The sequence below is a fragment of the Lepus europaeus genome, chromosome 9, assembly GCF_033115175.1.
Source record: "Lepus europaeus isolate LE1 chromosome 9, mLepTim1.pri, whole genome shotgun sequence".
Lineage (NCBI taxonomy): Eukaryota > Metazoa > Chordata > Mammalia > Lagomorpha > Leporidae > Lepus > Lepus europaeus.
In genome coordinates this window covers 44,142,704-44,161,976 of record NC_084835.1, presented here as the reverse complement: position 1 = coordinate 44,161,976, position 19,273 = coordinate 44,142,704, and the positions used below count along the sequence as shown (strand labels likewise).

The following is a 19,273-nucleotide window of genomic DNA, read 5'->3' as shown; positions in this document are numbered from 1 at the left end:
GCATATTTTGAAACACAAAAGAATTGCAGTCAAGTCCTCAGTATGCTCAGGAGAGCAGAATGAATGGCATGGTAGTGTTACTAGGATTCTAACAACAGGAATGATCCAAAATAATGGAAAAAAGCAAACATTTGCCTGTAACTCACTTTGGGCAGATCACAAAATACTAGTGTTTTAGCTCACTTTAGATTTGGGGAAAGACCCTGATGCTACAAGAAATAAAGTAACTGCAATCTGTATTTGCAGAAGAAAGGACAAAAAAGTATAAAAGACTGTTACGGACTGAACGTGTCTGTCCTCCCAAAATCCTTATGTTGAAGTCCTACTGCCTGATGTGGTGGCATTTGGAGGTGGGGCTGTTGGGGTGATTAGGTTTAGATGAGGTCATGAAAGTGGGGCCCTCAGGGTGACATTAGTTAGCACCCAAGCAGAAGATGATAGAGAGATGTGTTCACACCAAACAAAGGCCATATGAGGACACAGCCAGACAGCCAGACAGTGGTCTACTGCAGACTGGGAGAGAGCCGTCTCTGGGAATCAAATCTGCCAGAACCTGAACTTTGAGCCTTCAGAACTGCAAGAAATAGACATCTGTTGTGTAAACCACCCGGTCTATGGCACTTGTTTGTTTGTTTGTTTGTTTGTTTGTTAAGACTGACCTGAGCTGACTCAGACAAAGGCTAGGACAAAGGTTCAAAGGCCAAATCTATAAGAGCACTTCAAAAAGTTCATAGAAAATGGAATTAAAAGATAAGTCTATTTTGGTGCAAAACATTTTTTGAAATTCATTCAAATGAGTATATTGCATACAAGCAACAAACCTTAAAAATAAAAGCACAGAAAGGATGAATGAGAAAAGGACAGGAATAAATATATACTGTGAACACCAACCTAAAACCCTCAATTCAGTTAGACCTGAGTTGAACAATGAATTTCAGTTGGGGCAAAAAGATACTCTCAGAAACACAACAGAAAATGAGGAAATGACTGGGAAAATCACACAAGTGCTCTGTGTGGGTGACTGGGTGAGTGGGTGGGTGAGTTCCAAATCTGGGAAATAACTTAGTCACCATCCCGCAGCAGTCCAAGGAGTGGAAAAGCGAGTGGGAGACACCAAGAATGCCCCATCATGTTCCAGCTCGTGCCCAGCTATGTGTCTTCCTGGTCTTTAGGTTTTCAGTTTCATTTTTATTTTTTAAGATTTATTTATTTACTTATTTGAAAGGAGAGACACACAGAGAGAGAAAGAAAGAACCTCCATCTGCTGGTTCACTCCCCAAATGGCCACAATAGCTGCAGCTGAGTGGGTTCAAAGCTAGGAGCTTCTGCAGGGTCTCTCAAGTGAGTAGCAGGCACCCACATACTTGGGCCATCTTCTGCTATTTTCCCTGACACATTAGCAGGGAGCTGGATTGGAAAGGCAGAACAAGAGAGAGAGAGAGAGAGAGAAAGAGACAGAGAGAGACAGAGAGAGAGAGACAGAGACTATCTTCCAACTGCTGGTTTACTCTCCAAATGCCCACAATAGCCAGGGCTGAGTAAAGCTGATTCCATTAAGTCCGGAATTTCCTCTGGCTCTCCCACACTGGGAAAAGGGACCCAAGTACTTGAGCCATCATCTGTTGTCTCCCAGAATGCACATTAGCAGGAAGCCAGATTGAAAGCAAAGTTAGCTGGGACTGAAACCAGACACTACGATATGTCACGCGGGCACTCCAAGTGGCAGCCTACCCCACTTTACCACAATGCGAGCCCCAAGAAAAGAACTTTTATTTGATTTTACATCCAACAGCGAGACTGCATGCAAGCACATTCTAAACTAGGGGTCAGCAAGCTTTTTAGGTAAAGGGCCAGAGAGTAGTATATATTTTAAACATGGTGGACCACAAATGGTCTCTATCACATGTTCTTCGTTTTTTCAACTTTAAATGACTGGGGAGAAAAGTCAAAATGTAAAAGTCATCCTTAGTTCTGAATCCATCTATGTGACAAGTGGCAGACCAGATATGGGCTCAGCTTGCTGACTCCTACTGTAACCCAGCATATAAAAACTCAAAATGTAAGGGCAAAATATATTTTAAAGAGAGATTATCAAGAAAATCCATCTTGTACTTCTGCTTTCATTGATCTTTTCCCTATTCCAAATAGAGAATCTGGAATACTAATACTAGCCTAGATGGCTATCTACTTTTTTTTTTTTTTTTCAAATCTAGGTCTAATTCTATACTTTTGAAGGAAAAAATAAATTCAAGGGCTGAGAACAATAAAATGCAAAGTGAGCAAGTCGCAGGACTGCAATAGAGCAACTGCCTTGAATCAAAGCTTATGATTTCTGCCATCTCTTTGTTTCCCATATATCCTACCAATTAGATTTTAAGTTTTAGCAACCTCAGTAGTTTTTCAGGCTTTATGACTCAAGCTTAGGGGATCTGACCCACAAAACAAAGACTTCAATGTCTCCAGAAGCTGAGAAAATTCCAGCATTGTCAGGGCAGATACTATTTATAACCCATTTAGTGTGTATGCTCCCGGACACATTTTCTATGCAGAACATCTGAAATATATTTCTGAATTCCTGACCTTAGCAACGGTGAAGTAAGAGAGTAAAAAGTCTGACAACTGAAGAAGAAAAATGAATTCTCTGCTATGATTATTTTATAACGCAGCATCATGTGACCAACAACTTAAAGGTTCCTGTTTTTGACTCACGTTTGACAACAAAGCACCTCACTGCTATGAGTTTAGAGCTCAAATTACTGGAAAATGCGGGGTTGGAAAATATTCTACAACTAGGCTGAAAGAGAAAAAAAAGACATGGAAACTCCATTTAACTATTTCCCAGAACACACACAAATAAACGCCAAGGAGTTTTACTGAATATGTTTGCAAGGGGGCTTCAAAAACTTCATTGAGAAACTGAATTAAAAGAAAAATTTATTGTAGTATAAAAATCTTTAAAATCCACAATTTTTTCCATGAAAAACACATTTCTATATACTTTTGACATGCGAACAGATTTTAAAAATTGTTGCATCAATTAAATCTATTTTAAATATTTTTTAGATTTATTTATTATTTATTTGAGGGGCAGAGCTATAGACACAGACAGGGAGAAACAGAGGGAGGTCCTCCATCTGCTGGCTCACTCCCCAATGGCTGCAATGGTCGGAGCTGAGCCAATCCGAAGCCAGGAGCCAGGAGCTTCCTCCGGGTCTCCCTCGTGGGTGCAGGGGCCCAAACACTTGAGCCATCTTCCACTGCTTTCCCAGGCCATAGCAGAGAGCTGGATCAGAAAAGGAGCAGCAGGGACACAAATTGGTGTCCATATGGGATGTGGCACCACAGGCAGAGGTTTAGCCTACTACGCCACAGCATCAGCCCCAAATTTATCTTTTTAATTCCATTTTTTCATGAACTTTTTAAAGTACCCCTGTACATGTGGCCCGCTGTTATACACATTCTCTTCTTTCATTTAAGCTTTTCTTATTGCAAAAGAGCAGAGTTCTACAGGATGGTATCTTGGCACATTGCTGCCCAAGGCGCAGAGTGCTGGGCTGACCAATATTGCCTCAAAATTTCTACCATGATTGATTACAACTGAGTCTGCAAGCCCTGCACATTGCCTCCATTCCATTCACGTATCCCAACCAAATTAATTTTCTCCTGTGCCAATTCTATCACATCCCCCGGGCTTACAAAGAAGTTTTGCCAGGACATCAGAACCCAAAAGGGACTGAATATTTTCATCCTGGCAGAAACTTAAAATAGAGCTTAAAAATAAAACAATGAGATGAATTTTTAGCTCTGCAAAGCTTTCATCTCTAGAAAATTCTTTTACAACTGGAAAAAAAAAAAAACCCTACTCTTGTTTTTATTCTACATTTGAACTCCAAGTTACTAAGAAACTAATTTAGAAATCCCAAGGTTTTAATTTCCCATCTGATCTGATGTATTTCAAGATTAACAGTTGAAATCAAAGTGTGATTTGGATGAAGTCCCCAGCACAATTCTAGAAAAGCAGCACTGTGCAAAAGAAATATAAAGTAAGCGATACCTATATATATTTAAATTCCCTAATAGTCCTATTAAAAGGAAAAACAAAACAAAGAAAATCACTTTTTATTAACCCAATGTGCCAAATTGTTATTTCAATAATAGAGCATAAAAATGTTCAAGATATTTTACATCCCTTCTTTCATACTAAATCTACAAAATCTGGTGTGTGTGTCATACTTACAACACAAATCATTTTGAGCTGACCACAATTCTGCTGTCTGCTAGCCACATGTGGCTAGTGCTACCATAATGGACAGCACAGTTCTGGAGATTTCTCTTATGTTTGGGGTCACTCTTTCAACTCAGGAAGCTTTAGCTGCAGTGACATGACTATTATAGAGGAGAACAAGATAGTCTGAGAAGTGTTTCTTTTTTTTAAGATTTACTTTATTTTTGTTTATTTGAAAGGCAGAGTGATGCTATAGTAAGGGACCTGGATGGGAAGCAGAGCAGGTGGGACTCAAACCAGCTTTACATTATGGGATGCCTATGTCACAAGCAGCAACATAACCCACTGAGCCACAATGCTGGCTCCAAGAAGTATTTCAACCTCTTGGACAAGTTCACACTTGGGCTTTGCTCTGTGGCCTAGCCACAATTTGGGCCATCTGTTAAAATGGAACAGTGCCCACCCAAAAGAAGTTACCAGCTTCCAGAACTGGACATGCAACCGCAGCAAGAAGATTCTCCTAGCTTAAGCAATTCCAAATTCTGAACTTCTGAACTTCATTTTTCCCAGGTGCTGCATCTGGACATTTAGCAGGGCTTAAATTAGTACCATTATTGAGATACTGTCTTTGAAAAAAGGGGATAAAAGCAAAGCTGAACATTTTTAGGATGAGCCTTTGAGGAAGAAGGTTACAGGAAACACAAGCTAACATTAGAGCAGATACTGCATCCTTATGATGACATTTTTTTCAAAAAACAAACCATGACTTTGAAAGTCCCTGTAATATGAACAGTTATCCACATCTTACCCTCAACTCAGCAACTACAGATGCTTTTCCTAAGCCATTATAGTTTTCTGAAAGACATAATGCACATGTTATTTCTTAGGAAATGAATCATATTGAAATTTTAAACTATTAATCAGATAGGATTGAGAACAGTGGAGCAGACAAGCGCTGCTTTTCATTCTAACACTGCAGTCCTCTGATTTTTTTCAATATGCATGTATTACTTGCAGCAAAATACTTAATATATTTAAAAAAGAAAATGAAGCCAATATTAATGCCCATGTAATGTAACATTTACTTCCCTTGTGAGTAAATACCTTACTCATCTGATTTTGAAGTATACCTTTGGCCCCAAATCCTCCGAATATTTTATGAAAACATTCATAAAAATATTCAAAGTTGTATTTAAGTCCAGTGTTTCTATAAAAAATTTTAAATCTCTAGTAAAAATATGTCATAAACCCAAACTGTACTTCATTCACATATTCACGTTTGACAATATGTTTTAGTTAGTTTACTTATAATTTATATATAATAAATATACAGTTTCTCCTTAACAGAGCTTAAAATGTAGATTATAAAGATGGGTAAGTAATTAATAACAGTAAGGATATAAGCATTAAAATTGGAGAATTGTAGAAGGCATACAGTAGTAGATGTTGAAATTAAGATTTGATGGATGGATAGGATTCAGCTAGAAAAAGAGGGTGCAAGGGGGTCACAGACAAAGGGGGAAATAAATGCCTAATGAAAGCAAGGGAATAAACAAGACACCAAGATGAAACAGCAGAAGAAGAAAGACACCTAATATGTATAACCACTGTGGAAAACAACATGGAGATTTAAAAACTTTAAAGACTTTAAAAACTAAAAGCAGAACTACATTGTGATCCAGCAATCCCACTTCTGGGTCTGTATTTATAGAAGAAATGAAGTCATTGTATCAAAGACAATACCTGCACTCCCACGCTTATGCAGCACCATTCACAACAGCCAAGATAGGGAATCATCCAAAGTACCCACCCACTGAGGAAAGGATAAGGAAAAGTAATACACATAAACAATGGAATATTATTCAGCTATTAAAAAAAGAATGAAATTCTGTCATTTGCAACAAGAGTGATGGAACTGGAGGACAATTTGTTAAGTAAAATAAGCCAGGCACAGAAAGACAAACACTGCAAGTAAAAGCTAAACATAAAAAAGTCAATTTGAACATGGAAGAATACTAGAGGCTGGGAAGGATAATGGGTATCAAGGTACAGCAAAAGAGGAGTAAGTTCCAGTGTTCTGTAGCACAGGGTGGGGGGCGGGGTGGCTATGCACAACACATTATATAGTTTATTAAAAACTAGAAGGGAGGAACTCAAACGAATAAAACATAAAGAAATGGAAATGCTATTTATATCTTTTTGGTCACTATACACTGTATACGTGTGTTGAAATACCATGCCATACACCATTAAAGACAAGGGATCTTCAACAAGTTCGTGGAAAAGGTGTACTAAAAAAGAACCGTGCAAAGGTTTAAATATTTTCAAACAAAAATAAGCCATCTTCTAATTCCATTTTCTACAAACTTTCTGAAGTACCCTTGCACATACAGTGGCAAACATTAAGCAAAAAAAAAAAAAAAAAGAAAAAAAAATTTTAAAAGTCTAGCATCAGCTGGATGACTAAGAAGACACAATGATGGGAGGAGCCACAGGGGAGAATGGAGGAGATTCATGGCTCCCCCTAAGTTGTAGGGATTTTGTCCTACAAATGAAAAGCTATCTCAGGGCTTTCAAAGTTGAACAGCTCAAAGGAGGGCAGATTAGACTGACAGCATAGTTACAGCATTCTCATTTCCAAAATTTAAACACAGTAGACCACAGGCCAAGTTTTCTAATAATGACTATCACGAATTTATACATATACAGAAGGCAAGGAGTTCTTGACCCCTAGGCATAATTTCATATTCTGAAGCTGTCCCAGAGCAAGACACAGTGCAGGATATTAGAACCACATCCCTGAAAATGCTCCCCAAAACCTGATAGTGATTTAACATGAACTGCACCACAAAACCTAGAGTTCTAAACCCATTTCCAATGCAAACATTATTGTTATATATTTGTTTATAAGACACGTACCAGACATATAGGAAAAAAAAAGAATATAATACACACAAACACACCACCCAGATTTAAAAATGCTATTCAGAATACGCAATTCAATTTTTTAAAAAAATGAAATAGCATGAATTTAAAACTTTTGTATTCTTATATCTTCTCCTTCTACCATTCTTTCCTAAAGTTGATGTTTCTTTCCAAACCAAGTTTTTCATGCACAGGCACATACACATACACACTTATCTATTAAGACAATACGGTAGCCGGCGCCGCGGCTCAATAGGCTAATCCTCCGCCTTGCGGCACCGGCACACCGGGTTCTAGTCCCGATCGGGGCACCAGATTCTGTCCCGGTTGCCCCTCTTCCAGGCCAGCTCTCTGCTGTGGCCCGGGAGTGCAGTGGAGGATGGCCCAAGTGCTTGGGCCCTGCACCCGCATGGGAGACCAGGAGAAGCACCTGGCTCCTGGCTTTAGATCAACGCGGTACGCCGGCTGCAGCAGCCATTGGGGGGTGAACCAATGGCAAAGGAAGACCTTTCTCTGTCTCTCTCTCTCACTTATCCACTTTGCCTATCCAAAAAAAAAAAAAAAGACAATATGTATTTTAAAGCTTAATTTGAATAGGACCTACTATACACATCATACTGAAACCTGGATCTTTAATAATTTTTTTTTTAATTTTTATTTAAGGTATACAAGTTTCATGTATTTCACATATAGATTTAGGAACACAGTGATACTTTCCACCCTACTCTCCCTCCTGTCTATGCTCCAACCCTTCTTCCTACAATATTTTTAAAAACATGTGCATTAGGACTACTTGAAGGTATAAGAAAGATTTCTTAAAATTATGAAACACTTCAGATATATCAGAAGTACAATAAAGAATGAAGAAAATTATAATAAACACAAGCATTGGATGCACCAGACAGCATAGGAAGTAAAACATTAAAGATATAAGCAGGTTAACTTTGAAAGGCATCCTTTCACACAAACATTTCTTGAACAGTCTTCAGAAGCCTGGTATTTCTAAAGGTTCTAAGGGTTGTTTCAGAACAAGTCTTGACTCCTCTAACTGGAAGTCACCAGTGAGTGCTTCTCTAACTTTTCTGACAGACGTGCAAGCAGTAAAAAGCAAAGGTGTCCACACTTTCCTTGATACTATCACACTTTGACAACTGCCACAAGACTTGCAGCATCTTGACTTCCTAATATAAGAAAAGCACTTTTTGCCATATAACATTCTCACTGAATGGTGAAAACACAAACAGCCAGATACCACCACCACTATCATTGCCATCAGTGGATAAATGAGGGTATTGTGGAAAATGGAATTAAAATATTTATTATGCTGCAAAAATATTTTTGAATTCTATAAATACATACTTCAAATGTTCACAGAAAACTCATACTATGAGAAAAACTATGCATGGATTTTCAAAATTTTTTGGCAGCAAAATAGGCATACTTTTTACTTCCATTTTTCCAAGAACTTCTGGAAGTGCCCTGGTATGTATCAGGGACTATAGTTGCACTATCACAAATGCTCATAAAACTCTATGAGCTAGATTTTGCTATATTCACTTTATCAACAGAGCAGCTAAGTCAGAGTGATGCTCACCAACTGCCAAAGATCAGAAGATATGCTGGGGACCAAATTTGAACTTTACGTGTCTGATTCTCAAATCCTAGTCCTAGCTATTAAGTTAAAAATTATGTTATAAAAAGATTCCATTTCACCATGCAGAGTGACTGGTACCAGGTAATCTCTCCTACTGTAATTAACTAGAAAACAAACACAAAAACAAATTAAAGAACATGTTTCAGCCATTAAACAACATTTCACAACTGATTCCTAAATTAAGAGAAACAGATGATATGAGCAGTAGTATGGTTACCTAATCTTTCTGCTTAGAAATACTTTCCATATGGTAGGGCAAAGACAGGGAACCCAAGCAGAACAATCTCAATGAGTTGAGAAGAGAGTTTTGAGTTCAGGGAGAACAAGATGGTTGAAATATGTAGGCCAGAATTCAAGAAAGGAAGGAGTCATGCAAAGAGAGAGACAGAGAAATCTCCTTAAGTCTTAAACTACTCAGCAACATTCATATGTACACAGTGAGACTTTACAAGGTTAGGCAAAGAATAACTTCCAGAAAGAAGGACTCCCAGGAAAAGAAACATCTGTAGTGAAGTTTTAAGGTGAGCAACTTTCAGAACTCACAAAGGACTGAAAGACACTGAAGTTCCAAACCACTAAACTAGAGATGTTACCAAACTCCTAGAGCATTAAGTAGAGACCCCAGACAGTCCACACCTTGAAGTCAGGCTAAATACAAAAAGGCTATTTAAAATGTACACTTAGAAGGTTTAAAACAAACCTCAAAGAATTAAACTGAACCCCCAAGTAAATGAACTACCTACCTGGACAAAATTCAACACTCCTTAAAGGGAGATAGCAAAATCCAGAGACACAACAGCATATGTTCACAATGACCAGCATCCAACAATATATCACTAGACATGTAGCCAGCAGAGGGTTAACTCAACAACCTGGTTTGCTCAAACAGAGCACGTGCCAAAAAAAAAAAAAAAAAAGAGAGAGAGAGAGAGAGAGAGGCCTGTGTCCTGGGGATATTCTCCTTGATAAGAGTGTTTGGTATGGGGCCTGGTATTGTGACATAGTGTGTTAAAACACTGCTTGCAACATCAGCATCCCATACAGGAGTGTCAGTTGGAGTCCTGGCTGTTCCACTTCTGTTCCAGCTTCCTGCTAATGCATCTGGGAAGGCAGTAGAATATGGTCCCAGTACTTGGGACCCTGCTACCTACATGTGAGACCCAGATGGAGTCCCTGGTTTCATTTGGGAAGTGAACCAGAGAACCGACCTTCTTTCTCCCCACCCAGCCATCCCTGGTTTTGTTTTTACTTTTTTTAAGTATTTTATATGAATGAGGTCTCATTTTTAAAGATTTATTTATTTATTTATTTTGAAAATCAGGGTTACAGAGAGAAAGAGAGAGAGAAAAAGAGAGAAGGAAAGAGAGAGGGAAAGAGAGAGAGAAGGAGAGATATCTTCCATCACTGGTTCTTTCCCCAAATGGCCACAATGGGCAAGGCAGGACCAGGCCAAAGCCAGGAGCTTCATCCAGGCTTCCCACATGGATGCAAGGGCCCAAATATGTGGGCCACCTTCCACTGCTTTTCCCAGGCCATTAGCAGAGTGCTGCTTTAAAAGTGGAAAAGTCGGGACACAAACCAGTACCCATATGGGATGCTGGTGTTACTGGAACGGCTTTACCCACTATGCCATGATGCCGGCCCCATGAATAAGAAGCTGAGATCAATAACCCAGACATGATGTGACCTCCAATAACATGATCTTTGGTGAGCACGTTACTGACACTGCTGCCAGGAGGATTAAGTGAATCTCCATGCAAGTCCACTGGGAGGGGCCACCTGGAAGCCAGTACCTTATTGTACAGGTAACAGTAGATTAATAACTAGCACATCTTTTTGGTATACAAAGTAACAAAAATTTCAGACTATGAAAATAATGGCAATACAACTGACAAGTCAAAGACACAGAATGGGGAGAGTATTCAGCCAAGCAGTTAAAACATGGTTAAGATGTCCATATCCTATGCCAGAGTAACTGGGTTTGAATCCCAGCTCTGACTCCCAATTCCAGCTTCCTGCTAATGCAGACCCTGGGAGGCAGCAGTGATGGCTCAAGTAATTGGGTTCCTTCCACTCATAAGAGAGACTTGAACTGAGTTCCCAGTTTCTGTCTTTGGCCCAGCCCAGGGCAGGTCATTGTGGGTATTTGTGGAGTGAACCAGCACTTGTATGCTATCTCCTCTTTCTTTCTATTTGTGTGTATGCCACTCAAATAAACAATTTTTTAAAAATCCGTATATTTAGTACTGTCACCTAAACTAAATTTTAAGCAGCTCTGAGAAAGGGAATACTAATGCTCAAATATATTGGGAGGTATAACAGCACTTCCAAGACGGAGAATTATTTCACTTGGTATAAATGTATAAAGGAAGTAACAGGGAAGAATTTGTACATGTTCTACCTACTGACAGATTCAATCTTCCTTTTATTTCTTTCCCCTTATCTTTCCTTAGCTACCTGACTACATCAATGGAAAGTTATCTTCAAGAATAACAATAAAGGAATGAGAAAATCTGTCTGAGTCAGACTTACTGGTGCCCAAAAATTAAGCACGTTCACCACAGGGCCAGTTTTCCTTGGTCTTGAATTTTGGCACCCTTACTATTCCAACTGTTAATCTTGTCCATTGTTTGCCTAATCCACCAAGTGGGAGACAACAAAATGACTTCAGGATGTGCCATCTGAGGACAAGAAGGTGACCAACCAACAAAACCATTTATATGCACATCCCAGTTCTTGCTCCTCATTGAATGCAAAGAAAGGAAAACAGGAACTTCATCACTAACTCCAAAAAACACAGAACTCAGCAGAACCTTGTGAAAAAAATGATCTCTAAAAATACATATTTGGAAAACTCTGCAATAATTTAGGCAGCAAATAATTAGAGATTCTGAGAAAAATCAAACTATGAACATTAAAAGTTGACAGAAGTAAAGAAGTATTCAGTTGAAAGTTAAATGAACACTTAAAATCTTGGTCCCTCTGGCATATTTTATAATTTAGCTCTCGACTGTCTCTGCCTCTGAGAGCAAACATCTCAAAACACACATTTTCTAAGTATGTGCCAACAAGACGATCTCCTCACTGACATGCCCTTTTCAAAGCATTTTTACAACTACAATCTATTTTTTTTCATTACATTACCCCTATGAGATTGCACTATTCCCATTTTAGACAAACCTGGTAATGTCAAGCACCTTGGATAAGGTCACAGGGCTATTTCAGGACAGAGCTAAGACTATAATTTACTATCCTCATTCTTTCCAAAACATTACACTATTTTGCTTATTCTCCTCACCCCATTTCTATTTTTAATATTGCCCCATTGGTTACTGAAACATTTCTACTAACCTATGGGACATGTTCTACTGGAAACATTTGGAGTTGCAAAAGGAAAGAAACCACTGGAGAAAAGATAAAGAAAAATCGGGCAATCTCATAGTTGCCCAAGGACAAGAATTCAATATACATAGGCCTCTAGAGACTGCTACTGGGACCAGGTCAGCACAAAGCTCTTGACACCTTTCTCACGGGTCATCTGGGTGCTAGCCTACAGAACCTGCACCCTGCCTTACACACCTATTCTACCAAGTCTCATCTGCACACGGTCTTCCTCAGCTCACACGTGGTCCAAAGGTAATCCTCTAGCCTGCTTTTCCAGCTTCATCACTCTTGACTTCACAGATGATAACGACATTTGCATCTTTACCCAAATTCTCTCAAGAGTGAGCTAGCTGTGTGCTAGCCGATGAGCCTGCAAGTTCTGGCCAAATGTCCATATGTGTGTGACTGGCTGGTAGGGAAATACCAAGGGAACAGATCTGTAAACTGTCCTGCTAACAGATAATTCATACACTGGGGCATGAAACACATATTATAGAACAGCAAAGTGCTAGCTTTGGCAGACACTCTCATTGCCTTTACAGATAAAAATGCCGAGGTCTACATGGCAAAATGACAAACACACAGTGGCAGTGATGCCTATAGTCCATATACTGATTCTCTAAAGCCACATAGTTTCTTCTGAAACTTATCATCAAACTTGGTCAATCCACAGCTAATGGCAGAGTGAGCTAAATCAAGCTATATATCATGATATCTAAAAAGTAAATCCATCATTAACCATAGTACACATATAGTCACAAGATATTTCCACCTATAAAGCAGAGTCTCAGTCTCAGGTATCCAATAGAATTATCTCAGGAGCTTTTACAAAAATACCAGTGCCCCACCTTAGACCAATCATCAGAGTCTCTGAGGGCAGCCTACCAACAATGGTATTTTAGTTTTTCCAGAGTTCCTCAGGTCATCCTGGTGTGCAGAATTGAGAACCACAGCTCTAGAACCTTAAAATTAATGTGCAGCATATGCCGCAGAAAATACTTAACATCCTCACTTGAATTCAAATTCAAAATATGAACGTTCTCAATTCATGTCACAACATACTTTAGGACACAAATGATAGCCAATTTGTAGGTAGAAATAATTAGAGCTACTGTTTAGGGATTATTTCTAACATGCTTTACAAATATCAAGTAGAATTAAGCTCCACACAGGCAAGGACTTGGTTTCATTTCCTGTTGCAGTCCCAGTGATGCCTGTACATTGTAGATATTCAAAACATGAGCTCATTTGCCCATCACAGTGGACCTTGGAGGAAGGCATTATTATCTTCTTGACACTAGTAATGATTTTTATTTTTTTTATTATTTTTTTTTATTTTATTTTTGACAGGCAGAGTGGACAGTGAGAGAGAGACAGAGAGAAAGGTCTTACTTTTGCCGTTGGTTCACCCTCCAATGGCCGCCGCGGTAGGCGCGCTGCAGCCGGCGCACCGCGCTGATCCGAAGCCAGGAGCCAGGTGCTTCTCCTGGTCTCCCATGGGGTGCAGGGCCCAAGGACTTGGGCCATCCACCACTGCATTCCCTGGCCACAGCAGAGAGCTGGCCTGGAAGAGGGGCAACCGGGACAGAATCCCGTGCCTCGACCGGGACTAGAACCCGGTGTGCCGGCGCCACAAGGCGGAGGATTAGCCTAGTGAGCCGCGGCGCAGGCCAATTTTTATTTTTTTAAAGATTTATTTATTTATTTGAAAGTCAGAGTTACACAGAGAGAGAAAGAGAGGCAGAGAGAGAGAGAGAGAGGTCTTCCATCTGATAGTTCACTCCCCAATTGGCTGCAACAGCCGGCCAGAACTGTGCCAATCAGAAGCCAGGAGCCAGGAGCTTCTTCCGGGTCTCCTACATGGGTGCAGGGGCCCAAGGACCGGGACCATCTTGAACTGCTTTCCCAGGCCATAGCAGAGAGCTGGACTGGAAGTGCAGCAGCCAGGTCTCGAACCGGTGCCCATGTGGGATACTGGTACTTCAGGCCAGGGCATTAACCCACTGCGCCACAACACCGAACACTAGTAATGATTTTTAAGCTGAGAAAGGATTCAACATATATAAAGCAATATATATACTCATAAGAATTAGTCAAAACTGGTGTATTAAGGTAGTTTTTTATGGATTTCCACATACAGAAGGATGAAGCAAGACCCTTACCTTATACCTTATACAAAAATCCACCCAACATGGATTAAAGATCTAAATCTATGACCTGACACCATCAAATTATTAGAGAACATTGGAAAAATTCTGCAAGATATAGGTACAGGCAAAGACTTTTTGAAAAGACTCTGGAGGCACGGGCAGTCAAAGCCAAAATTAACTATTGGGATTACATCAAATTGAGAAGTTTCTGTTCTGCAAAAGAAACAGCAAAGTGAAGAGGCAACTGACACAATGGGAAAAAATATTTGCAAACTATGCAACCAATAAAGGAATAATAACCAGAATCTACAAAGAGATCAAGAAACTCCACAACAACAGAATAAACAATCCACTTAAGAGATGGGCCAAAGACCTCAACAGACATTTTTCAAAAGAGGAAATCCAAATGGCCAACAAACACATGAAAAAAAGTTCAGGATCACTAGCAATCAGGGAAATGCAAATCAAAACCACAATGAGGTTTCACCTCACTACACTTAGAATGGCTCACATACACAAATCTACCAACAACAGATGCTGCGAGGATGAGGGGAAAAAGGGACACTAATCCACTATTGGTGGGAATGCAAACTGGTAAAGCCACCATACAACCCAGCCATCCCACTCCTTGGAATTTACCCAAAGGAAATTAAATTAGCAAATAGAAGAGTTCTCTACACCTCAATGTTTATTGCAGCTCAATTCACAATAGCTAAGACATGGAATCAACCTAAATGCCCATCAACAGAAGACTGGAAAAAGAAATTATGGGCTATGTACTCTACAGAATACTATACAGCAGTAAAAGAAAATGAAATCCGGTCATTTGCAACAAAATGGAGGAATCTGGAAAACATCATGCTGAGTGAAATAAGCCAGTCCCAAAGGGACAAATATCATATGTTCTCCCTGGTCGGTGACAACTAACCCAACACCAAAAAGGAAACCTGTTGAAGTGAAATGGACACTATGGGAAACAATGACTTGATCAGCCCTTGTCCTGACTGTCGACAAACAACTTACTACTTTATTCCTTTTAGTTTTTTTTTTGTTTGTTTGTTTGTTCTACTTAATACCATTGGTTGAGCTCTTTAACACACAATTATTCTTAGGTGTTTAAATTTAACTGAAAAGTGATTCCTGTTAAATATAAGAGTGGGATTAAGAGAGGGAGGAGATGTACAGTTCGGCACATGCTCACTCAGACTTGCCCCTAACGGTAGAGTTAGAAATGTGCCAGGGGATTCCAATTCAATCCTATCAAGGTGGCATGTATCAATGCCATCTCACTAGTCAAAGTGATCAGTTTCAGTTCATAGTTAATCATAATGATAGGATTAAGCGTCAAAGGGATCATATAAACAAGACTAGTGTCTGCTAATACTAACTGATAGAATTAAAAAGGAGAGAACAATCCAACATGAGAAGCAGGATACACAGCAGACTCATAGAATGGCAGATGTCCTAAACAGCACTTAGAATCAGCCCTTAAGGCATTCGGATCTGGCTGAAGAGCCCATGAGTTTCACAGGCATGGAAAGCCAAGACACTGTGGGAAAAAAAAAAAAAAAAAAAAAACCCTAAATGAAAGATCTCTGTGAGTGAGATCCCAGCAGAAAGAATGAGCCATCAAAGAAGGAGGTACCTTTCTCTGAAGGGAGGAGAGAACTTCCACTTTGACTATGGCCTTGTCTAAATAAGACTGGAGTTGGCGAACTCAAGAGGCTTCCATAGCCTTGGCAGCTCATGACAAGAGCCTCAGGTGATTACTGACATCATAAATAAGAGTGTCAACTGTTAAATCAACAACAGGAGTCACTCTTCACTTACTCCCCATGTAGGATCTCTGTCCTTAATTTGTTGTACTATGTGAATTAACGATATAACTAGTACTCAAACAGTACTCCATACTTTGTGTGTCTGTGTGGGTGCATCTGTTGAAATCTTTACTTAGTATATACTAAGTTGATCTTCTGTATATAAAGATAATTGAAAATGAATCATGAAGAAGAATGGAACGGAAGAGGGAGTAGGAGATGGGATGGTTGCAGTTGGGAGAGTGGTTATGGGGGGTAAAAGCTGCTATAATCTGAAAATTATACTTTGGAAATTTATATTTATTAAATAAAAGTTTAAAAGAAGGTTATTTTTAAAGTAGTTCTCCCCTTTTTAAGTTTACTTATTTTTATTTATTTGAAAAAAAGAGTGACAGAGAAAGAGGGACAGAGAGAAGGAGGGAGGGGGGCAGAGATTGATTGATTCTTCCATACACTGTTTTACTCCCCTAATGTCTGCACCAGGCCAGGCAAAAGCCAGGGGTCAGGAACTCCATCTGGGTCTCCCACATGGGTTACCCAGGTACTTGAGGATAATTTGCTTCATGTCAGAGGCACACTTACAGGATGCTGGATTAGAAGCAAATGCAGGACTTAATCCCAGGGTCTCCAATATGGAATCAGGCATCACATGCAATAGCTTAATCCACTGTGCTACAATATGTACCCCAAAAGGGTTATTTTTAATATTAACTAGTATTTAATTCCAAAGGCTTAGCATATTACCATCAAATAAATTTTTGGACTGCATAAGGCCATATTGAACAATAATCCAAAAACCTAGTACACAGTTTGAACTTGGTGTCAAAGGCTTTAAGAATTGAATGGAAAAATTAACTACCTTTAATACAAAGTATGACTCAATATTTAGTAAAGGAATAAATTGGCAAACAGTAGTTAAAGCTACTTGAATTATCCCTACACACTGGCCTCTGTTACTCTCAGTATCAACTCTTGCAATAAGATATCAAAATCTGTAGTAAGCTTGTGAACAACATCTAGTACTTCAGGTGAGCCAATTCCAAGTTCAAGGTCCAAGGCTAGAGGTGCAATGTAGATGAATCTGCTTAAAATGAATAATCATCTTACAAAAAAATAAAAGAAAACTGAAGGTGAACATGGAAAAATAAGATTTATTTATTTGAATGGCAGAGTGACAGGAGAGAGAGAAATACAGAGAGATCATCCATGAGCTTGTTCACTCCCCCAAATAGCTGCACTGGCCAGGGCTGGGCCAGGCTGGAGCCAGGATCCAGGAATTCCATCTGGGTCTCCCACATGGGTGCCAGAGCCCCAAGTATTTGGGCCATCTTCCACTGCTTTCCCGAACATTAGCAGGGAGCTAGATTTGGAAGCAGAGCAGTCAGCGCTAGAACAAGCACTTCAATCTGGAGCTGTACTACAACACCAGTCCCTAAAGACAAACTTCCTTACCTCCTTTAATCCTAAGAGACTTCTAACAGAAACTAGATCTGCATGTATAAACTTAAGCAGAAATCTCAGAAATTACCAGGACTAAAGAGCTAAGCAAAGGAAGAGAAATCTGTGAAAGAATCTCTGCTCTTACAAAATCGAAATAATTTTAAACAATGTTCAAGATACCATCTTAAGAATTTTAGAATGCCATAAAACTGATTCTTACTCCCCCTCCCCACCAGAAACCTTTTAAATTAGGGAATACAAACTTCATACATTTCACAAGTACAACTTAAGGAACACGGTGATTCTTCCCACCACACCCCCCTCCCACCCACTCTCCCACTCCCCTTCCTTCTCCCTCTCCTATTCTCATTCTTATTTTTTACTAAAATCTATTTTCAATTAACTTTATACACATCTAATTAACTCTATGTTAAGTAAAGAGTTCAACAAATAGTATGAAAAAAAAAAAATGTTCCTCAACAGTCTAGACAAGGGCTGTTCAAGTCATTGCTTCTCAAAGCATCCATTTCACTTCTGTAGGTTGCTTTTTAGGTGCTCTATTAAGTATCACAGGTCAGGGAGAACAAATGGTATTTGTCCTTTTGGGATTGGCTTATTTCACTAAGAATGATGTTTCCAGTTTCATCCATTTTGTTGCAAATGACCAGATTTTGTTTTTTGGGGTTTCCTTAACCACTGTGTAGTATTCCATGGTATACATATATCAAAAATTTCCTTATCCAGTCTTCAATTGATGGGCATTTGAGTTTATTCCATTTCTTAGCTATTGTAAATTGAGCTGCAATAAACATGGAGGTATAGATAATTCTTTCATATGCTGATTTCATTTCCCTTTGATAATTCCCAGGAGTGGGATGGCTGGGTCATATGGTAGGTCTATATTCAGATTTCTGAGGTATCTCCATATTGTCTTCCATAGTGGCTTTACCAGTTTACATTCCTACCAACAGTGAATTAGGGTTCCTTTTTCCCCACATCATTGCCAATATTTGTTCTTTGTTGATTTCTGTATGAAAGCTATTCTAACCGGGTGAGGTGAAACCTCATTGTGGTTTTGATTTGTGATGCTTACTTTCTAAAGGGTAAACAATATAGTTGTTAACATAAACTTTGATGTTCTTAGTACAGTATCTGACCTAATACAGCAAGATGACTTAAAAAATAGGCCTGTTCATATAATTTTCTCTAAAGGGAGGAGAGAACTTCCACTTTGCTTATGGCCTTGTCCAAATACTGATGGAGTTTGTGGACTCAAAAGGCTTCCATAGCCTAGGCAGCTCATGTCAAGAGCTTTGGGTAATCACTGACGTCATACATAAGAGTGTTAATTGTTAAATTAACAACAGGAGTCACGGTGCACTAATTCCCCATGCAGGACCTCTGACCTCAATGAACTATGTTATGAGAGTTAATTATAAAACTAGTTCTCAGTGTGTGTGTGTGTGTGTGCACGCGTGCACACATGCAAACTGTTGAAATCCTTACTTAGTATAGAGTGGGTCTTCTGTGTACAAAGTTAATTGAAAATGAATCTTAATGGAGAATGGGACTGGAAAGGGGAAAGGGAGGAGGAGGGGTGGGAGTGTGGGCAGGAGGCTGGTATGGTGGGAAGAATAACTCTATTCCTAAAGTTGTACTTATGGAAGTTGTATTCCTT

The 19,273-nt window shown here is 39.4% G+C and overlaps 1 protein-coding gene across 10 annotated transcripts in view; it reads right to left on the bottom strand.

Moving 5' to 3' along the window:
- MITF (melanocyte inducing transcription factor) overlaps positions 1 to 19,273 on the bottom strand; it is a 246,326-nt gene that overhangs the window by 153,354 nt on the left and 73,699 nt on the right. The window contains exon 1 of one of the 10 annotated variants that reach the window (XM_062201255.1): positions 5,034 to 5,050. The exons of the other annotated variants lie outside the window; for them this stretch is intronic. The gene's annotated coding sequence lies outside the window, so the exon portion shown is untranslated. Of the gene's footprint in view, positions 1 to 5,033; positions 5,051 to 19,273 lie in introns of those variants that run through there. 10 annotated transcript variants of the gene reach the window in all.